The 23091-nt window shown below is 36.3% G+C and overlaps 1 protein-coding gene and 1 long non-coding RNA gene across 2 annotated transcripts in view; one reads left to right on the top strand and one right to left on the bottom strand.

The window, feature by feature from the left end:
• Positions 1–23091, bottom strand: part of LOC112765592 (probable F-box protein At4g22165) — a 136899-nt gene that overhangs the window by 99108 nt on the left and 14700 nt on the right. The window lies entirely within an intron of this gene.
• On the top strand, positions 10405–13367 carry LOC112765968 (uncharacterized). The gene is made up of 3 exons (XR_003183986.3): positions 10405–10564; positions 10661–10950; positions 13088–13367. It is a non-coding gene; the product is annotated as an uncharacterized lncRNA (long non-coding RNA).

Genomic DNA, 23091 nt, shown 5'->3' with positions numbered 1-23091 from the left:
TAATTTATACTCTCTTGAAAAGAATAGAATATATAGTATCTGATTAATGTGTATATATATAACATACATATAGTTCAATCTTCGTTTTCTTTGTGGATCTAGATCGTATTGGTTGGTGGCTGAGGGAGATAGCGTAGTCTTTAATTAATATCCTCTTCCTTTTATCGGTGTAGTAGTGTATATACCTAATCTATTATTAGGGTAAGGTATGGCATGATATATCATAAAATTTTGTATATATTTTGTATAATCTATTTAATAGTATTTTTTATTTTTAACAATAGCGTAGATGTGCTGCGAATGATATTCGTAATGGTTTGGAAAGCAGCATTTGTAGATCTGCATCATTTTGTGGTAGTAGCTTAATTACTAGAGAAATTAAATTAAACCGATGATGTTGACAAGTTGACAACCATCCACTATAGAACATGCTACACCTCAGATATATGCGCCTTCGAATTCAAATTTCACTTAGTGAAATGCATGTATGATGTGCTCACAATATTAATAATTTAATATTATATTATTGAAGTGAGTTTAAGCCTTAACCAATTGCCCAAGCCCAAAAGTCAGCTACTTCTCTTACACTTCATGTTTGTTTGCCTTTGCCATATGCATGGACATCGTTATACTTTAGAATTTCTACATATTAAACTCATTCATATAGGCCACATTTATTCAGTTCAATCTGTGCATATTTAATATTGGAAAAAATATAGGTAGATAATGAGAATACTAAATAACGTGAACAATAGATATGTCGGATGTTCAATTTAATAGGTATGTGATAAACCCCAATTTGACGGTTTATCTTGTATTGAATTTAGAGTATTTTGATAACTTTCTCTCACATTTGACCTATGAATTAGCATAGTTTTATAATCTCTCCCGTAGTTGTGCTTAAGTGTAAAAACATGCCTTTTAAGCCTTATTTTGATGAATTCTAATTCCTCTTTGATTCCACAAGATGCCTTGATGTGTTTGCTAGTAATTCCAGGGTTGAAATAGGCTAGGCATGGATTAAAGAAGTAAGGAAGGAAGCATACAAGTGGAGAGAAGCATAAAAAGCCAAAGAAGCAGAATCGGCCATGTACGCGCACGCGCACAAGGCGCTCACGCGTACGTTGCAGATTGGCCGAGGGCGCGCACGCGTACCGTGCGTGCACGCGCCGCAGTCCACATGTGACCTCATTAGAGCAACACGTGCCTGGCGATTTTGGAGGGTTTCTGAACCCAATTTTGGCGCCAAAATGCTGATAGAGAGGAATAAAAGGATCAAGGATGAAAGGGAATCATAAATTCAATTCATACTTAGACTTTAGTTCATTAGTTTTAGTTTAGAGCTAGTTTTAGAGAGAGAAGCTCTCACTTCTCTCTAGGATTAGGAATTAGGGTTAGATTAGGATCTCATAGTTCTAGGTTTAATTCAAGTCTCCTTCTACTTCTACCTCCAATTGATGATTGCTACACTTTGGTTCTTCTTTCTATCCCTATTCTCTTGTTGTAATTCCTCATATTTTATTTCTAGGTTTTGTAATTGAGATACTCTTGTTCTTTTATTTTCCTTTCAATAATGCAATTTGAGGTAATTCATGATAATTGTGATTTCCTTGATTGTTGTTGTTAATTCTTTGTATTCAATTGTAGTTAGAATTCATTCTTGTTGTGATTTACTATGCTCTTCTTTTGTACCTTCCAAGTGTTTGATAAAATGCTTGGTTGGATTTTAGTGTAAGTTTTGTTCCTCTTGGTCTAGGTAGAGTAATTAGTGACTCTTGAGTTATCTAATCCCTTTTTTGTTGATTGATAATTAGAAGTTGCTAATTGATTTGAATGCCTCTAAAACTAGTCTTTCCTTTAGGAGTTGATTAGGACTTGAGGAATCAAATTGATTCATCCACTTGATTTCCCTCCATGGTTAGAGGTTAACTAAGTGGGAGCAATGGACAATTTGTTATCATAATTGAGGAAGATAATTAGGATAGGACTTCTAATTCTTATATCTTACCAAGAGCTTTGTTAGTTGTTAGTTTATTTTCTTTGCCATTTACATTTCTTGTCTAAATTCTCAAAAAACCCAAAATACCTCATAACCAGTAACAAGACAATTTATTGCATTCCTAGGGAGGACGACCCGAGGTTCAATACTTCGGTTTATAAATTTTAGGGGTTTGTACTTGTGACAAACAACTTTTTGTATGAAAGGATTATTGTTTGGTTTAGAAACTATACTTTACAACGAGATTTCATTAGTGAATTTCTAAACCATCAAAAATCCAATCATCAAAATGGCGCCGTTGCCGGGGAGTGCAATGGTGTTATGTTATTGGTTATTGTATATATGTGAATAGTGTGAATAGACTTGTTTTCTTTTTGTTAGTTTTATTTTGTTTTTCTACCATGAATTCTCACTTTGGCTATGAGTGTGATTACAATTATGTTGTAGGTGATGGGAACTCCAATGAGAATGTGTATCAAGGATGGGATAATCAAAGATGGGAGGAACCTCAAGGAATTGATCACTCCTATTGGCAACAACCTCCGGATACTTATAGGTATAGCTCTCATCCTATTACATGTCAATTCAATGGCTATGGTGAATCTCCTTGTGATTTTCAATCACCACCACCATATATCTATAACCCCTACCTTCAACATGAACCTCAACCATACTCACAAGCCCTTCCATACCAAACACCTTCCTATGATCCATATCTACCATATGACCAACCACCTTTACCATATCTTTATGACCACTATGAGCAAGAACCTTTAGAACAACCACAACCCTACCAAGATTATCCCCAAGAACCACCTCAATGCACACCATCCCCACAATTTTACCAAGAGGAACCACTTTCCTACCATGAACTCCCTCTCCAAAATGATGAATCTTCCTATCCACCCCAAGCCCCAATAGACGATTCTCTCACTTTGTTACTTCAAGGGCAAGAAGCCATGAAGAGGGATACACTTGAGTTCGTGACCAATCTGACCAAGGTGGTGCATGCCTTAGCCCACCAATGTTTGAATACTCAAGTTTCCCCCTACCCATGTGAAAAGCCAAAGGAAGAGCAAAGCATGAAGAAGATATCAGATAATCCGGTGGAAAAGGAGGAATCGATGGTAATAGAACAATTGGAGAGACCCACGGTTATTAAAACAAAGGAGCAAGTGGTTCAAAACTTAAGAGATGTGGAACCTCTATGTGAATTTCAACAACCTCCGGAGCATATCAAGATCGAAGAATATGGGGAGGCTAATCAAGAAATGAATGCAATCATGGAGGAATTTCTATTTACATTCAATTACCCCTCCATTGGGATAACAAAAGAGTGTGCACAACCACCTATACCCTTGGTGTACATTGAAATTCAAAAATATGAAGAGGTTGATCAAGAAATGGACTTACTCATGGATGAATTCCTTTCCAAAATTGAATCATCTCTCATTGGGCAAGAAATCAAATATCTTGAAGACAACACCAAGCCAAGCAAAGGGAAAAAGGTTGAAATTGGAGAAATTTGTCAAGAGGTGGAAATATACAAAAAGGAGCACAAGGAAGTAGACCTTGCATTGTCTAAGTGTGGGGAAGTCACCCTTCCCAAGTTACCATCCAATACAACATTCAAGCGGGTAAAATCTCTATCTCTAAGATTTACTTTCTCACTTGAATACGGTTTAATTGAAAATGATGGACAACTTAGAGCTCTTTGTGGAATTAAAAGTAAGAATGAGTTGTGTAGTGGTTGGGAATTTGGTATAAAGCTCACTAAGGTCAAAGCTTCAAGGTATAAGGATGATGATGGGACAAGAATTACCTTGTATGGATCTAGAAGAGAGCATTGGTGGAATAAAGAGAATTCTATGTGTAGACCACACTTATGTCAACCACCCATACGGAGAACTCATGGAACTCAACTCACGGATGGGTGTGAAGATAAGATATGGGATCCCGGTTCGCCACATGACAACCAACCATGGGAACTCATATCTTGGGTTGAACTTTGCCCAAGCTTGATAAAGAAGGTTAGAAATTCTGTCAACCAATTGAGAAGCAAAGATCCTTGGAGATTCAAGGATGAGTACAAGCATAAGCCACCATGACAATAAGCTTCTCAATAAGTCCAACTTAAGGACTTAAACTAAAAGTGATAGGTGGGAGACACTCCACCATGGTAAACTCTTCCCAATCTCTTTTAGTTTTGTGAAATAAGTGGTTTGAGTTACCATTGTAGGTACACTTCATATAGATTTGTTTGCATACCTAGATTGTTAGCATAGTCATAAGTATGTTGTGTTAGTAGTAGATGAATAACATCATATTGCATGTTTTGTGAATTGCATGATAGTTAATTGAATAAAGAGTTGTGAGCATTATAGGGAACACCTGGGCAAAACCTTCATGCTCAAAAAAAAGGGGGAAAAGACGCGCGCGCACGATGTATGCGCACGCGCCCCTGAGCGGATGCACCATCACCCCTAAACTCCAGAGAGTTGGGCCTCTCTTAGGCCAACGTTGTGCCTCGAGCCCAACTCGTCTTACGCGGATGCGCACTTGCCGCGTGCGCGCCCATATACGAAAAGGAGGGAATGCACGCGAGCGCGCACAGCACGCTTGCGCGCACTATGATAAACTACCCACGTACGCGGAAGCGCACTTGCCGCGTACGCGTCAACCGGCTGATGCCACAATTCCAGGCCACTTTCCAGAGAGTTAGGCCTCTGCTGGGCCTACTCTGAGCCTCCAGCCCAACTACCTGTACGCGTGCGCGCACTGTACGCGCACGCGCCCCTACCCATTTTTTCCATTTATGCGTAAGCGCCTATGGCGCGCACGCGTAGGTCCCCAATTTCTTTAATGTACGCGGACGCGCACGGTGCGCGCCCGCACCAATTCAAAATCGCGGATAACCTTAATGCGCGATGGGCTTGCGCAGCAGTGCACCACACACCCCCACCCCCTTCTTCTTCCTCTCCTCACCGCCCCCCCAAAACCTCAACCACCGTCGGCGCCACCGGCGACTCCTCTCTCCCTCTCGCTGCCCCATCTCTACCCTGCTACTCCACCCCCTTCATCCCTCGCCCTCTTCTCATCTCTCGCCCTCTGCCCTCTCTCACCCCAGCACACTCCCCCTGCTGCGACCGCTACTCCGCCCCTGCCGCCACCACCTGCGGCGGCGCCCTGCTCAATGTGTCTCTTGGTTTCTACTTGCCCCATTCCCACTTCCATTTTTTTCAGTTTTGCTCGCCCCCAGGTTCCTGCTCCAACTCTATTTTCGTTAATTTTTTATTACTGTTAGTTTTCTGTTAGTTAGTTCGAATTGAAATTTTGCATGTTAGGTTAGATAGAAATAATTGCTGTTAGGTAGCTAGGATGTGGTTAGAGGATTCTAGGCATGATAAGTGCTCCGTTTGTGCCTATTCTCTATTTGTTTACTTGTCTATTGTATGCTAATTCTGAGTTGCTCTATATGCAATTTGTGTTGCTAGATGATATCTCATTGTTGCCATGCTTAATTGATGTTGCAATCTTGCTGTTTTATGCTATGTTGCTATCCGGGAACGTCCAATTTTAAGCCAGAATGCTGCCCAATTTCCAAGAAATCTATTCCCTCTTTCAATTCCATTGCGAATTTGGGCTAATTTCCGTTTCCTTTCGACTTTCCGGATTTGCACCAATCATTGTGAACATGTATTCTATGCTTGATCACAACTCCTCTTTTATTGAGCTTATATATCATCATACCACTAATCCACTTTTTCTAACCCATTAATCTCTTTAACCACTTAACTTCTACGTACATCTAACCCTCTTTAACCATTTTTTCATAGTATGATGATTTTGTTGCTTAATGAGTAAGAATTGTGATTTTATTGAACATTGATTACTTGGTTTACGGCTATGTTTTCTGTTCTTACTTGGTTCACATTATGATTGTTTATCGTACATCTTATATCCTGAACATGCTTTCTTTGCTTCATGCTATGTGCTTATTTGTCTATATTCTATCCCGCTTTTCAGGATGTCGGATAAAGGAAAAGCCATAGCCACTTCCTCCAAGAAAAGAAAACACTCCACACCCTCTACCCCGCTTCCTTACAAGAACTATGCTAAGAATCCGTTGAATGAAATAGAAAGAGAAAATCAGTTGCTACCTTCCACCGACCCTATAAAGTTTCCCAACCTTTATTGTGAGCTTCGCTTCCCAAATTATCGGAAGACGAAACTGAATACTGAGAAGAGACTAGTCTTCCCCAATGATGTGAGGCGTTCCATCAATACACGCATCCTAGAGTTGGGTTTGGACTTTGTTGATAGGGATTTGGGAGACATCAACATCTCATGGGTTAAGGAATTCTACTGCAACTTCTTCCGTCCTACCTTGGATTCGGTTCAGCTAAGGGGTAGAGAGGTCATGATCACTGAGACTGCTATAGAGGAGGCATTACAGTGTCGGCACATTCCTGATGACATTTGTGCCCATCAGCAGGCAGAGGTTGCTATCCACCACATGACCTTTGACTATGAGGCACTTAGGCACGTGATTGGCTTACCAGAAGCTACATGGGTTATGGATTCGGGCAACACAAAGCCCAAAGGGATGCTTTTTGCACACTTGACTAAGGAGGCCAAGACTTGGCAGATGATCTTCGCCCACTACGTCTTGCCTACCACTCACTTTTTTGAGATCCCAATGGACATGTTGACTTTGATTGGCTGTGTCATGGAGGGTAAGGATGTTTATTTCCCCCGATTGATCCGACAGAGTATGTGGCGAGCCCACATCTGTGGCCTCCTCCCATTTCCTGTTTTGGTTACCAGTATGGCATCACTGGCGGATGTTCCTAGATATGATGTGATTTACTGTGCTCTTCTTTTGTACCTTCCAAGTGTTTGATAAAATGCTTGGTTGGATTTTAGTGTAAGTTTTGTTCCTCTTGGTCTAGGTAGAGTAATTAGTGACTCTTGAGTTATCTAATCCCTTTTTGTTGATTGATAATTAGAATTTGCTAATTGATTTGAATGCCTCTAAAACTAGTCTTTCCTTTAGGAGTTGATTAGGACTTGAGGAATCAAATTGATTCATCCACTTTATTTCCCTCCATGGTTAGAGGTTAACTAAGTGGGAGCAATGGACAATTTGTTATCACAATTGAGGAAGATAATTAGGATAGGACTTCTAATTCTTATATCTTACCAAGAGCTTTGTTAGTTGTTAGTTTATTTTCTTTGCCATTTACATTTTTTGTCTAAATTCTCAAAAACCCCAAAATACCTCATAACCAGTAACAAGACACTTCATTGCATTCCTAGGGAGGACGACCCGAGGTTCAATACTTCGGTTTATAAATTTTAGGGGTTTGTACTTGTGACAAACAACTTTTTGTATGAAAGGATTATTGTTTGGTTTAGAAACTATACTTTACAACGAGATTTCATTAGTGAATTTCTAAACCGTCAAAAATCCAATCATCAGTATGCAGATGATTATGTTCATTATTTTTAATTGGGTAGTTATTCCTTTTGATTCGGTTTATTCATGCATAGTTAATAATGGATGGATGTTCAATTCATTAGGTGTATGTATGGTTATCCTAATATTATGATTTAGGAGATAATTTGAGAATAGAGTGTTCTTTTACTTTATTGGACCAATTCTAAAACCTATTATTCACATTGTTAGCAAAATCCTTTAATATTTCATACACTAACTTTGGACTTTAATTATAGAATGAAATATTGAATTGATTAAAAAATATAACTATTTTATGTGTTAAAAATATATATAATAAATACTTATCATACAATAATAATAACAAAAGAATAATTTATCTTTAATTAAAAAGATACAGGAACGATCGCCTATTTAATATATGCATATGCATGTATTAAATATGAAAAAGTATGAGGAGTCAATATATATATTGTACAATGTGTACAATGAATTTAATTTGAAATTAAAATTAAATTATAGATAATTAATTAATTTTAAATAGTCCTAATTTAAAATTAAAAAAAAATCTCGTCAATTACCTAAACCCACCTAAAAACTGCTTCCATCTCTCCATTTGTTGTTATCTAACCCTAATTTATTGGCACCGTTCACCCAAGAACCCTCTTTCCCCCAAAACCGCCACCGTCACCCTCAAAAATCACCGTGCGTCTGTCTCTCCCTCGCCGACTGAAAAAGTAACGGAGGGCCCCATTCATCCCTGTCGCGCGTCTTTCTCTCAGTCGCTGATAGCCATCAATGCGGAAGGCAGGTCATCCCGCAGCGCGGCCGTCTTGCATGGGTGTCTATCTCTACCGCGCCGGAAGCCATCCTCAGCTCGTTTCAATGACCGCAGTATCTCTCTCCTTCAGCTGTATTCCTCATCGATTAATGCCTCGAACCAATAGCTGCTAAGGCACCCATCCCCGTCTGGCGTCGACCTCTTAGCAACTGCGCGGCCATCCTTATTCGTGCGTCCCCAAATTGGCAAGAAGCCCCCGCACCCAACGGCATCGCTGTCCTCCTCAACGCACATGTACGTCGTCGCACAGCTTCCTAGTAGCATCGCCGTCACTCCTAAAATCCCCCTATCGACAGAGCTCTCCATGCTCATCGGTGCATCAAAAGGTTAGGTGGTGACTAAGGTTTAGTTGATAACTAGATGTTCACTGAATGCCCACTAGAATAACAATAACCCAAAAAAAATTGTGTTTTTCATCTGGTGTGGTGGTGGTGCTAGTTTTTCAGTTACAACCATATATGATCTATCTATAATTCTGAAAATACAGAAATGGACAAAGCTCAAAACTTGAGGCGTGGAGCTATCAGATTCTCAAAACCCAACAACAACAAGAGACCACACATGAATCATAAGCAATCTAAGGGACACAAACTCTTCGGTGAGTGTATTACAATTTTGCTTCCAAAAAGTTATCCTTTTCTTAATTTCTTCTTCACAAAGAAATAAAACCCATTTTTAAAAAATTGTCTTGTGTAGTTTTGTTTTTATGAATTATCATAAAGCTGTGTCTTCTCATGTGTTGGTTCTTGTAGGGGAAGGGAAAATGTGTCTCTTTTTTTTCTTTTATTATCTTTTTTCTTTTTTATTTTTGGTTAAAATAAAGTTTAAGTAACTTTATCTTTTTCCTCTTTGTTAAATTGTAGCCATGAAGAAGCGCAGGCGTGAATCCATGTTATTTGATTCAGAAAAGGTGAACCATAAGATCAATGGAATATTAGAATCTCCAAAAAAGGATGGAATAAAGAAATCCAAAGTGAGTGTGGTGAGTTATGCAAGTTTCAAAATTTTGATGCATTACTTAATTGATCTGCTTTTGTACATCCAAATTGGATTGTAAAAAATTGGGAGTGTTTTTAAAAATAAAAGAAAAAGTACAACCCAGTTCAGCATTTGTTGAAGTGATATTGCTTGTGAATCTAGAACTCAGGGAGTATGCACGCATGCTGATTATAATGATATTTTGATTTGTTGAACCAATGAATCTTTGTTCTTCTTTTACAATAGTTTATATGGAGGATGCAATATTACATTACTTGCTTAGAAGAACATGGATGTTTAGTTCACTATGTATAGGGATGGTTGGTTCCTTTAATAAATGGATGTTTGAAAAGGGACAGCTCCACATGGCATTTGTTGATTTGAATTGAATTGCTGGCTTTAGCGTTCAAATACTCCGCATGCTTATTTTGTTATGTGCTATGGATTTGATTTAGTTGAGTCATGCTCGAATAGAAACTGGGATTGATTTGTGTCATTTAAACCAGGTGCACGAGCGATATTTTTGTCAATGAGCTAGTTGTTACAGAAGCAACAATGATGATGTTCAGTTTACCTTGTATGTGGACTTTGATATAATTGTCTTTTGCTGGATTTGCTGTATTCTGCATGAACATGCTCTCCATGTTCTTTTGTTATGTGGTTTGGATTACATTTAGTTAATTTTACTTGAATTGAAGTTGGATTTTTGTTAAGCCATTTAATCATGGTGTCTGAGTGGTATTTTGGTCAATTTGTTAGTTGTTTATTATCAATTAAAGTGGATGTTCATTTACGATGTATGCGGATGGTGCTTTCATAAGAAATTTGGATGTTTATTTGGGTTATATCATTAGTCTTTTGCTTGATTTGCTGGATTCTGTAAACCCCCCAAAAATCGATAAATTATAAGTTAATAAGTTTCATTTTAAGTAGGAGAGTTAAAAATGCAAAACTAATACCAAAATAGGATAGAGCTCATCGAAACAAGAATTTTGATATCAATTTCAAAAATTTGGCCCAAAATCAGACCAGAAGGGCCAAACCGGTTGAACCGGGGCCGAAATCAGACTCGTGGATCTAACCAGACCCAAACATTTAAACTAAGCAGCAGCTCCTTCTTCTCTATTTGCATGCAATGATACAAACAGATTTGGGGAAGGGAGGAGAAGCTCTCAAACCCTCACCATCTTTGATCCACCGTATCTTCCTCGTTTGAGCTCCGATTGACGAGCCGTTTGCGGCCACGCGTTCGTCTCGGACTCCTCTTCAATTTTATCCGAACAAAGTGGTAAGTTTCTTACCAATTCATTTCCAGTTCTCTGTGCCCCTTTTCTACACAAAAAATTGTTGAGATTTTGAGTGATTTTGATAATTGGTGGTTTAGGTGCAAACTAAAATTGGATAATTGTTGGGTTGCACTCCAATCATCAATGGGTACGGTAAGAACAACCTAAACCCTAGCTAATTTTTGATTTATTGATGAAAAATCTGAATTTGGATATATATGTGAATTGGGGGTGAATTGAGTTATATATACATGCATTGGGTTTGAATTGGGATTACTTGGAGGTTTGTTGGCGACCAAGGCTTGTTTTGGGGATGTTTGATTGAGCATGGAGGGGCTGTAATTTTGAGTTGTGAGACTGCCTTGGGTGAACTAAGCGATCGGCTAAGGTATGATTTAAGTTTCGCACGTTTAATATTTACGGTGTTGTGAAAACTTAGGTTAGAGGAACCATAGGATAAGTTGAATTATTTGTTGTATTTAATGATTAGCCTTGTAATGTTGTTGGAATAGATTTGTTGGTGGATATATATATTGGAATTATGAGGTGTAGAATTTATTAATGGTGTGCTCTTATAGTTATTTATGATGGATTATGATTGGTGTTTGTTAATAAGGATGTAGAGTTGTGTTGTGGTGGTATTGCATATACTGTAACTAATTATGTAATGATCGGAATTGTATGAGACCAAGTTTGGGATAAACTTGGGAATATAAAGAACTAAACTGAAAAATTTGGGACATTTTTGTTAAATATACAATTTATGGCAAATTTTTAAAGTTAGGTTATTAAATCTGTCCTGCAGCAGAAAAGGTCAAACAGGGCAGCAACTTGTTTGTCTTACTGCGAATTCTACGAGTTGAGTTTTGGAGCGAAACTAATTTTTTTATAAAATTTGATTAACTTTATTCATTTCTCTAAAATTTCAGAATTTTAAGAGTTGAGGATTGGGAGTTGTGAATTTTTGAATATTGGTGGTCAAAGCTGAAAAGAAACAGATTTCAGCAAGCTATGCATCAACTTCCAATGCTTATAACTCTTAGAAATGAATAGCAATTAGGTTACAACCAAAACACACTTGTTTCTGGATGATCTAGGAGTTCCCAAACCAAAATTTAGCTTAATTAGAGTTTTGTAATAAAAGTTATTCAAATTGAAAGGTACTAAACTTGTTGGTTTCTAAAACAGATTTTGACTCATTTTTACTTAACTTCCAGGTAATGTAACTTCTTCATTAAAAATGGTATTAACTCAGAACTAATTGAGAAAGAAACCTGGATGAGTAAAGTTTAACTACATTAATGTTTAAAGTCATTGGATTTAACTTGGATTTTATATTGAATTTTGAACATCACATGCTGCTGCTATTTTTCTGGTTTTATGCACTGCAGAGCAGTCACGGTTTTTCCTTTATTCCTGAGGATAGATAAATTAGAAAATTATGATCTTTGGTTTGTTAGAAAGCTTATTTCAAGATGAACGCCTGGACATAAAGTTTGCGCAATTCCGAGTTCATTTGTTATATTAAAAACAGAAAAGAAAATAGAGTGTCGAGGATGTCTCAGTGATAGTCATGGGTTCGAGAAGTTAAAGATTAATCTTCGTGTGATGTGATTGATTTAATGTTAGAGTTGGGTTGATTTTAAGATTATTCGATATTAAAAAGGTTGAGAAGAGTTTGATAAATAGTTTGGTCAGGACCCGGAAAGGGCAATCGAGATGAATTATAAGGGAATGATGATGAAAAATGTGAAAGGGAGGTTGTTAATAAAAGGAGTTAACATGCCATGGCTTGATGAATGATTAAATAATGTTTATGAATATGAAATGGCTTATGAATAATGATATCTGAGATACGAGTTTTCTTAAGTTAAAACCGTGGCTCGCCTCCACGTGTTCTAGGTTGATTCTCGATACTCTGTTAACCCTACGTCGTAAGGGTGACCGGGCACGTATAAATTCCCGGGTATGGATAACCCCCATTGAGTGATTATATGATGAATGTATGTGAACTTTATGCATAGACTCTTGAGGATGCACGACGGGAGACAGTCTAAGATTTTCGGACTTGTCGTGTTGGCTGGATAATCGACAGATGGGCCCCATCAGCATAGGACAGGCATGCATCATATGCATTTGTTTGGTTGATTGCTATGCATTTCCTGGGATTGCCTATTTGATATATAACCCCTGCTACCTGTTATATTTGCTATTTGAACTATCTGCTCATTACTTGTGTGTGAACTTGTTTGGTTGCTTGTTTCTGTTGCATTGTGGATGATAGAGGAATGGAGGAAAAGGAGAAATGGTTTGGTGTTAGATTAGGATTGAAATTGAGTAAGTTAGGTAGATTTAGAATACCTACCCCTGTTATAGCTTCTGTTTAGTAATTAAGTTGGATAATTGTATAACGGAGTTCTAGGATTGCTTATGGCATTCTCAGGACTTTATTTATTATGCGCGTGGCACTTTTACCATGCTGAGAACCTCCGATTCTCATTCCATATTGTATTGTTGTTTTTCAGATGCAGGTCAAGAGGCTCCTCGCTAGGCGTCTGGATCCTGGGAAGTGAAGTAGTCTATTGGTGTATTTTGGTTTCCTGTTGTATATATGTATATATGTATTTAGCTTACTCTCCAAGTAACTTATGTATGCTGCTCCTCTTAGAGGTTGAGGGAGAGATAGGAGTTTATTTTGGTATTTTGGGATATTTTGGGGATACCTGTGTATGTTCATATGTATATATATAGTCAGCCTTAGTTTCGCAGGCTGAGTTAGGGGCTAGTTATGCTGTTTCCTTGGCTTTCCTTTACTCTTTTGCTTATCTTTATCATGTTCCTATTAGATTTCTTAGCACGTAAGTAATCCTTACCTGAGCGTTGCGTTTTTTATTTTGCGATTTTGTTTTATCCATTTTTTTCAAGGCTCCTAGTTAAGTATCATTTTCTCTATTTTATATATATATATATATATATATATATATATATATATATATATATATATATATATATATATATATATATATATAGAGAGAGAGAGAGAGAGAGGTTGTAATACCTTACTATCTCAGTCTTATGACTTAAGCATAAGATTAAGTATGGTAGGGTGTTACAGATTCTACATGCACATGTTCTGCAAGTTTATTTTGTTATGTGGTTTGGATTAGATTTAATTTAATTTTTCTTGAATTGAAGTTGGATTTGAGTTAAATCATTTAAACATAGTGCGTGGGAGGTATTTTGGTCAATTTGTTAGTTATCTCTTATTACCTAAAGAGAATGTTTATTTTACTATGCATGCGGATAGTTCATTCATATGAAAAGTGGATTATATTTGGGTTATACTATTGCTCTTTTGCTTGATTTGATGAAAATGCCATCTTCATTTAGGAAAGTTTTCATCCAATAATTAGCTCATAAGTTGTTAACGTTTTTATCCAGGAAAGTTTTTGAAGGTTGTGGTAGGCTTAGAGAAGGGGGGGTTGAATCTCTGCCTTTCTTTTTATGATTACTGATCTGACCCTTTAAAATAAACTTTCAATTCTGCTTCTGCTTGAACTCAAGAGCAAAAAATTTATGAGACAATTTATTTTTGTCTCATGAATATTAGAAAACAGAACACAACAGAGAAGAGAAAAGCTAACACCAGCATGTATCCTAGTTCGGTTGCCTTGTGCAATGCAACCTATGTCCAGTCTCCTCCACAACAATGGATGAATTTCCACTATAGTTAAAAGTATTACATACACCAATTCCACAGGATTGACAAAATTCTTTCACACTCAAGTTCTAACCTAACTTGACATTGGCTATGCTAATACCTAACTCTTCACTCTTAGTGCTAACCCAACTAAGGTACAAGATACAAGACATAGACATACCTAAAGAAATCAGAAAATAACTCTAGGCTTTTCTCTCAAGTGTATCACTCAGCCTTTTTCCACTCATGGCTTTTACTTGAGCTCTCTCAATATGCCTTTTCACTCAAGAAATTACAGAAAGATAAATATAGAAAAGTACATTACAATCTATAAAATATGAAGGAGATTGACTTCATCAACAGCCTCTTTGCTATGTGATAAACCAGCTTTGCAAGCCTCTGATTTAGTTCTTCAATATTGGCCGAATGCTTCTTTAAGAGAAAGCATTATCCAAGTAGAGGAACTTCACAGGAAACTCTTCACAGAACACAACTCACCAAACTCTGGTTTTCTCTCATTGGCTTCTGAATGAACATCAAGTTTCTTTTTATCTCCTTACACGTTGCTGGGTTCTTCTTCCTAGGTCAACTCCTTGAGCACTATGCTTCACCAACCCATCCTTTTACCTTTTTTCCAGTAATCTTCAAAATAGAAACTTTGCTTCTGACTTCTCTATCTTGACCGAAAGCCATAAAGCAGCAATCACAAGAGTTTTCCTATGGTAAACTGAATCTGGGCCATTGAGAAGCTACTTGGTCCCCAAGAATCACTTGTGACCGTAGATACATAGCAGTGAAGAACAGAAAATAACTTTCCTTTGTATCCCATTTCAGACTGAGCAGAGAGTTGGAAAGATGAGAAGAAACTGAGATACATGTATGAGAAAATGGTTTACCTTTAATCTTTTCTTAAGCTTGATTTGGTTTGGACTTGCTGATTTGACATCTGCCTTTCAAGCTTAATCTCTCTCTTTCTTGCTTCTTTGGTGATTAGCTTAAGGAAGAAGCTATTTCTCTCTTTCTCACTTTTCTGATTTTCTGACCAACACACAGAGGTAAACGTTGCTTGTGATGTGAGAACAAGTTGGAGGGATTTGAAATCAACTCGGGATTGGATCGGATATCCATTAAGCAACCAGTTTGATTTCTTTGGTTTTGTTTCTTTTGGGTTTCGCTTGATTAACCAGCCCACCAGCCTTGATGTTTTATTTTTTACTCCAATTTGGGCTGCTAGACAAAGTTTTGGCCTGCAATGTTTAATAAATAATTAGCAACGTATAATTATTAACAATCAACACTAATTATTTATTTTACCCAAAAATAATGTTTGTCATCACTAATTAATTTAGTTAATTTCTTAACTCAACAATTTTCATTAATAATTTTGTCTGTGTTTTAAACGAAGGAGCATTTGATCTTGATAGTATTAAATTAGTTGCATTGACTCGTTATTCAGAAGAAGTAGTAGAAGTGAACAGTTGCGGGTACAGTTGGGTATTTAAGGAAGATTTGGAACATTTAAACCCAAAGAGGATGTATAGCGCCAACTCTTCAGCTCATAATCAGAAGCACAAGTTTTTGAAAATTCAAGATGAACAATAGCTCGCAATATTTATATCCATGAATTAATTAAAATGTTGTATTGGTAAAAGTGAAAAGTGTTTATTAGTTTCATTACCTATTGTAAATGAAAAGTATTTTTTATCACAATATGTCCGTTACTTCTGTTTTTTGTATTTTTTCATTGGTCCCATAAATGGAAAAAATTCCTGTACGTAGACACAATAAACTGGCTGCTCACTTTAATATGGATTCGAATGTTTATTTTTATAGACAAAATAAATGGTTATTTTTGCCGCCTGGTAAGCATGTCATGATTGAAAGATATTTTACCAATACATTCAGACAAATTCAGAAAATGAATGAGCAATCACATGTTAGTCCTCATCAAGACTCATGAATAAAACCTTAATACTCCAACTGGTGAATTAGCTCAACAAGCATTTTGTATTGAAAAAAAAAATCCTGTATTGAACACCTAGTGAATTGAACATCTGGCGTATTTTAATTGTATTTACTTAAATCTAATCCAATCAAATAAACATCCAATTAAGAATAAAAATAATCATATGCCTACCTACTGAATTGAACATCCAAAATATTATAATTGTATTTACTTAAAATTCAATTCAATCAATTAAATATCTACTTAAAAATAAAAATAAGCATTTGTATATCTAATAAAATGAACATCTAGTATATTATGAATTGACCACAATTTCTAATATATACATTAAATTTCTCATTCATAGATTTAGAATAATTGTGGTATATGTTTTGTCTCAACAGGAGCATTCCCATTTTAAGAACATTCATGAATACAAGAGACACTGCAATAAATAACAAATGTGTAGTTAATGTGTCATTAACCAAAATCATTCACTAGTTTCATTTCTAATAGTCTTTTGAATTAAATTGTGTTGCAGTATCAATGGATGTTGTTGCTCAACCTAGAACCAAAATCCTTTTATTCTTCAATAGTAGCCTAGCAAGACAAACAAGTTGCATTTGTCCGACGCTCTAATTTTCTCTATTCTCAACCACTGTAACATTGCACAAATTTAATCAAATGTCAAATAGATAGAATTAAACATAATAAGCACAAAAATACTTTTAAGGCTTGTCACAGTTATATTCCTAAATGGTGCAATGTATTTCTCTTATTTTCTTTAAAAAAATGTCTAACCTAATGCATCAAGAAGTCTTGGAACCTGCCTTACAATTTCAACAATATGGTACTTCTTGAGAACCTGAAGAGCAAATTTGAGGACCATATAGACATAGGCTGATTTAAGCAAAACTTTAAAAGTTTTTAGTGACCGATCTAAGGAATTTAAAAACAAAAAATAGCACCATGTTGCTCGAGTAAATCTGTGCTGAAGTGTTCAACATACACAAAATCCATACAGTATCTGATTCAAATATACCAACAAGATCAAAGACAAATAACATTCACTATAACGAAAATCAATCATCCAGATAAGTAGTAAAGTAACCATCCATTTTATGTCAAATACATATCGACTATGATAAACTAATTTAAGTGACGTTGCATTCAAAAGACCAAACGGTGAGCCAAAATTGTTGTACTAATTAAACTGAAATTCTACAAAATTTTGCACACTAGAATAAAAATCAATGCAACCATAAAAAACAACAACTTGTACAATTCATTTCAACATATTATACACGTCCCGTTAGTGAAGTTGCAACAATTGATTTCTTCACTATAAATAATCAAACGCCTCAACAAGATTCATTGCATGTAAAACTAGTAGCATCATAAATAGTTATAATCACATAAAAAAATCAACTCACTAACCTCCAGTTGTTCATGGACGACATTCAGTGTTTTGGGGCCGTAACAGTGACACCCTCGACGGGAAACAGAAGGCGACCATACTGAGTTCTGCCGGCTACGGAAGAGGAACGCTCTGGAGGATGAAACGCGTGGTCTAGTCGCCGCTGAAGAAGGGTGCACCACGGTGGTCTGGTGCGGCGCTGTTGGGGGTGACCCGCGGTGTTCCACTTCAGCGCTGATGGAGGGTGAGCCGTGGGGGTCCGGTACGGCGCTAATGGACGGCAAGCCTCGAGGGTTTGGTCAGTGCTGTTGGAGGATGAGTCGCGAGGGACAGGTCTGGGCGAATGGAGATGCGACGGTAGAATGGTCAGGGGCAATGAGGGTTTGGTGAAAAGGGTTGCCGTTGGGGAAGAACAATAGGATTGGGGGTAAATTTGATTAAGATTTGGATGGTTATGGTTAAAATAAAACTCAATGGTTTGAAATTAGGTTAAATGTGGGTTGATTTTCATTTTTAATTTATATTGGGCCAAATAAACAATCCATTGTAGAGATTGTAGAGATACCCCATTGTCTTCCTAGCGGGACTCAATAAATATAATACGTTGAGGATTATTTATCCTACATAACATGCAGAGGATTACTTACAGGCTCTCCAACATATAATAGTACCAGCAAAACCGAAGTTTCGCTTCTCCAGTGAGGTTTCAATTTATGATGATTAAGTATTTACAAATGCAATTCAATTAGGTATCTTTTAAAAATTATATAATATTTAGTTTTTTATTACAATAATAAAAAAATAAAATAAAATAAACACATCTAAAAATTATGAATTGATTTAGTGTCTTTTTAAAATTAAATATACATTTAAAATACAAACTAAATAAAAGTGAAATTTAAAATTTAAATTAATTTTTTTTTTCAAATTTAATATATTACAATTTAAATATACATCCAAAAATCAAATTAATTAAAATTCAAAATTTTGATTTTAAAATTTTAAAATAAACCTTAAACCATCTAATTATTAACTAATACTATACAAAGTCCTGAAGGAAGCAGAACAGCCACATTCACCGTATTTTCCTAAACCCAGAGGCGCACGCCGTTCGTGGTTCGTCATCCTCCACTGCTGTTTATCCACGCGACTACGCCACCTTCCTCCTCGGCACTCAACCTCAATGCCGCCTTCCTCTTCCTCCTCGGTGCTCATCTACAATGCCGCCTTCCTCTTTCTCGGCGCTCATCTTCATTGCCGCCTTCCTCCTCTTCGTCGCCGTTCATCCGCGCCGAAAACGTACATGCGTCACACTCTTTCTCTATCTCTGGTATTTTTGTTTGTACAATTCTAAAAAATTTTGGTTGAGTTCATTCACAAAGATATGTTACCTTTTTTTCGTTTAATAAAAGATTCTATTTTTTTAATTTATGCATAATATTGTAAGTGTCTGTGTTTTTTCTTTTTTTAAATGTGTTTGTGATTATAATTTTTCTTTTTTGCATTCATATATTTAATTTGAAAGTTGTGATGTTAACATAATTTAGATGTGTCAATATTTAATTTTGGATGTGTTTATATTGTTATGTTTCCATGTTCATATATAAGTTTTTTTTACATGAATTTTAGATGTGTTAATACAATATTTAGAGTGCATTCTTATAATTTTAAATGTGTGTTTGAGTCTAATTTTTTGTGTGTCCAATATGTAATTTAGAGAACCACAATGCCAATTATTTAGATGTGTCATTACATCATTTTGGATGTGTTTATATTTATTTAATTTTAGATGTGTTTATGACATGAGATTTGAATATTTTGAAAAGAAGTGCTACACATACAAGTCATTTTGGTTTACAAGTCATACAAGTTGAGTCAAACCCAACAAAAAGGACGCTCACCCATACGAGCTGTCAACACGCGTGCTACTCAATGGTTTCCATAGCGCGCTTCGCGTTCCTCCTCCTCCTCTTCCTTCTTCTTCTCCTTTTTCTCTGCGTTTCTCCTCCTTTTTTCTTCATGTGTTTCATCTTCATCATCATTTTTTTACTACTATTGTTGTTGCTGTTTTTTTGTCCCTACTTCTCTTTCTATCAATTTTGCAACATTATGTATTTTTTCTTTTTTGTTTGATTTTTTTCTCCCAAGAAGAATTACGAGAATATGAAATAAGAAGATGAAGAAGAAGAAGCCGCAGAAGATGAGAAGGAGGAAGAGAAAGAGTTTTGAATTATGCAGAACTTATCAGAATAAAACTACACCTAAAATTCTTAAAAATACACTCAAATATCTTCATGTTACACCCAAATTTGCTGCAAATACAGAAAAATATTTCCTCTAATGCTGCATTTTTTCTTCTTTTTTTCTTATTTCTTTCTTTCTTTTAGTTAAATGAATGTAAGTTCATCATCTTTCAAATAATTTTGAAGGTGTTTATTATTCTTCTTTGTTTGATTTTTTTGTTTTTATTCTTGTTAAGAGAGTAAAACAAGAAGAAACTTGAGAAGGCAAAACAAAAAGGAAAAGACGAATAATAAAAAAAGAAGAAAAATATGGTGATTATGATGGAAAAAAAAAGAAGAAGCAGCAGAAGATGAGGAGGAAGAAGAGAAAGAGTTTTGAATTATACAGAACTTTTCAGAATAAAAATACACCTAAAATTCTTAAAATATACCCAAATATCTTCGTGTTACACCCAAATTTGCTGCAAATATAGAAAAATGTTTCTTCTAATGCTGCATTTTTTTCTTTCTTTTAGTTAAATGAATGTAAGATCATCCTCTTCCAAATAAATTTGCAGCATTATGTGTTTTTTCTTATTCTTTGTTTGATTTTTTATTTTTATTCTTGTTAAGAGATCTTTCAATGAATAATTTAAAAAATAAGTGATTTTAGAAAATTAATTTGACCATTTAGCCGAAAAACTAACAACTACTCAAGACTCAAGACACTCAAACAAAAACTAGTTGACGTATTTTAGCACCATTGCTTGACAGAAGGAACACTACATTGCCATGGATTCTTTTGAGCAAAATTTTACTCCACAAAGCCATACTTCAGCAAGATTAGTGGATACTTATTCAAAAGAGAAATAGAAGGCTAATGATGAGCGGATAATTTATACGCTTTTTGGCATTGTTTTTAGGTAGTTTTTAGTAGGATCTAGCTACTTTTTGGGATGTTTTTATTAGTTTTTATGCAAAATTCATATTTCTGGAATTTACTATGAGTTTGTATATTTTTCTGTGATTTCAGGTATTTTCTGGCTGAAATTGAGGGATCTGAGCAAAAATCTGATTCAGAGGCTAAAAAAGGACTGCTGATGCTGTTGGATTCTGACCTCCCTGCACTCAAAGTGTATTTTCTGGAGCTACAGAACTCCAAATGGAGTGCTCTCAATTGCATTGGAAAGTAGACATCCAGAGCTTTCCAGCAATATATAATAGTTCATACTTTGCTCGAGTTTTGATGACGCAAACTGACATTTAAACGCCCATTCTCTGTCCTATTCTGAAGTTAAACGCCAGAAACACGTTACAAACCAGAGTTAAACGCACAAACTGGCATAAAAGCTGGCGTTTAACTCCAAGAGAAGCTTCTACATGTGTAAAGCTCAATGTTCAGCCCAAGCACATACCAATTGGGCCCAGAAGTGGATTTCTGCATCATTCACTTATTTCTGTAAACCCTAGTAGCTAGTTTCATTATAAATAGGACCTTTTTACTATTGTATTCAGATCGATCTTTGGGCGTTTAGTCCTTAGACCTAGGTCTTTTTTCCCTACTTTCGAATTCATATGCCATTTTAGGGAGGCTGGACATTCGGCCATGCCTGGACCTTGTTCTTATGTATTTTCAACGGTGGAGTTTCTACACACCATAGATTAAGGTGTGGAGCTCTGCTGTTCCTCGAGTATTAATGCAATTACTACTATTTTCTATTCAATTCAAGCTTATTCTTGTTCTAAGATATTCACTCGCACTTCAGCCTGATGAATGTGATGATCCGTGATACTCATCACCATTCTCACCTATGAGCGCGTACCTGACAACCACTTCCATTCTACCTTAGATTGAGTGTGTATCTCTTGGATTCTTGGCTCATGCGTATTGATTGCCTCTCCTGACAACAGAGCCTTCAATTCCTTGAGATCAGAGTCTTCGTGGTATAAGCTAGAATCCATTGGCAGCATTCTTGAGATCCAGAAAGTCTAAACCTTGTCTGTGGTATTTCAAGTAGGATCTGGGATGGAATGACTGTGACGAGCTTCAAACTCGTGACTGTAGGACGTAGTGACAGATGCAAAAGGATAGTAAATCCTATTCCTACATGATCGAGAACCGACAGATGATTAGCCCTACGTAACCCGTAGTTGGACCATTTTCACTGAGAGGACGGGAGGTAGCCATTGACACCGGTGAAACCCAACATACAGCTTGCCATGGAAGGAAGTAAGAAGGATTGGATGAAGGCAGTAGGAAAGCAGAGATTCGAAAGGAACAAAGCATCTCCATACACTTATCTGAAATTTCCACCATTAATTTACATAAGTATCTCTATCTTTACTTTGTGTTTTATTTATATTTTAATTATCAAAACTCCATAATCAATTTGAATCTACCTAACTGAGATCTACAAGATGACCATAGCTTGCTTCATACCAACAATCTCCGTGGGATCGACCCTTACTCACGTAAGGTATTACTTGGACGACCCAGTGCACTTGCTGGTTAGTTGTGCGAAGTTGTGAAGAAAGTGCTGATATTATGAACGCGTATACCAAGTTGAGCGCCATTGTTAGAGATCACAAATTTCGCCTACCAGCTAAGCAGCAGCAACCACTAGTAGAAAATGGCATGAAAATCACTGTATATTTTCAACGTTTTCAAATAATTCTCTAGTTACTTCAGCTTAAGTCGTGATAATGATATATTTTGAGCTTAGGTCTTGATTTGACTAAGATGGGAATAATATTTTCTTTCTAATCTTAGTTCAAAGTGAGGGGACATAATCATCATTTGAAGGTGTGTGAGGCTAGATTGTAGAAAAATAAAATATCTTCCTCCTTATGTATTTGTGGATTTTTTTTATTTAAATAAATTAAATAAATATTTTAATTATTGAAATAAATAATTATAAAAATTATTTTCAAAATCTGTCTCCCAACCTTATCTCGTTTAAACGAGATATACAGACACACATACCTTATCTCGTTTACAGTAAACAAGATGTATCCAGCCTTATCTCATTTATACTATAAACGAGACAAGGTTGGAGACACCTATAAATAGATGTCGTTTACAGTGAGGTTCTGGGCCCTAGTTCAAACCTTTTGACTACTTTTTCCTCTCTTCTACCTCTTTCTGACCATATTATCGAATAAGACGAAGATGGGGCATCCCGCCCTCATGCAGACCCTCGACCCAACAGACCTCAATGCCAGACACAGCCTCCCCCATGTGGGAC

This window comes from Arachis hypogaea, chromosome 7 (genome assembly GCF_003086295.3).
Source record: "Arachis hypogaea cultivar Tifrunner chromosome 7, arahy.Tifrunner.gnm2.J5K5, whole genome shotgun sequence".
Taxonomy (NCBI): Eukaryota; Viridiplantae; Streptophyta; class Magnoliopsida; order Fabales; family Fabaceae; genus Arachis; species Arachis hypogaea.
The sequence above is the reverse complement of the archived record's forward strand: the minus strand, read 5'-3'. Positions and strand labels throughout refer to the sequence as shown.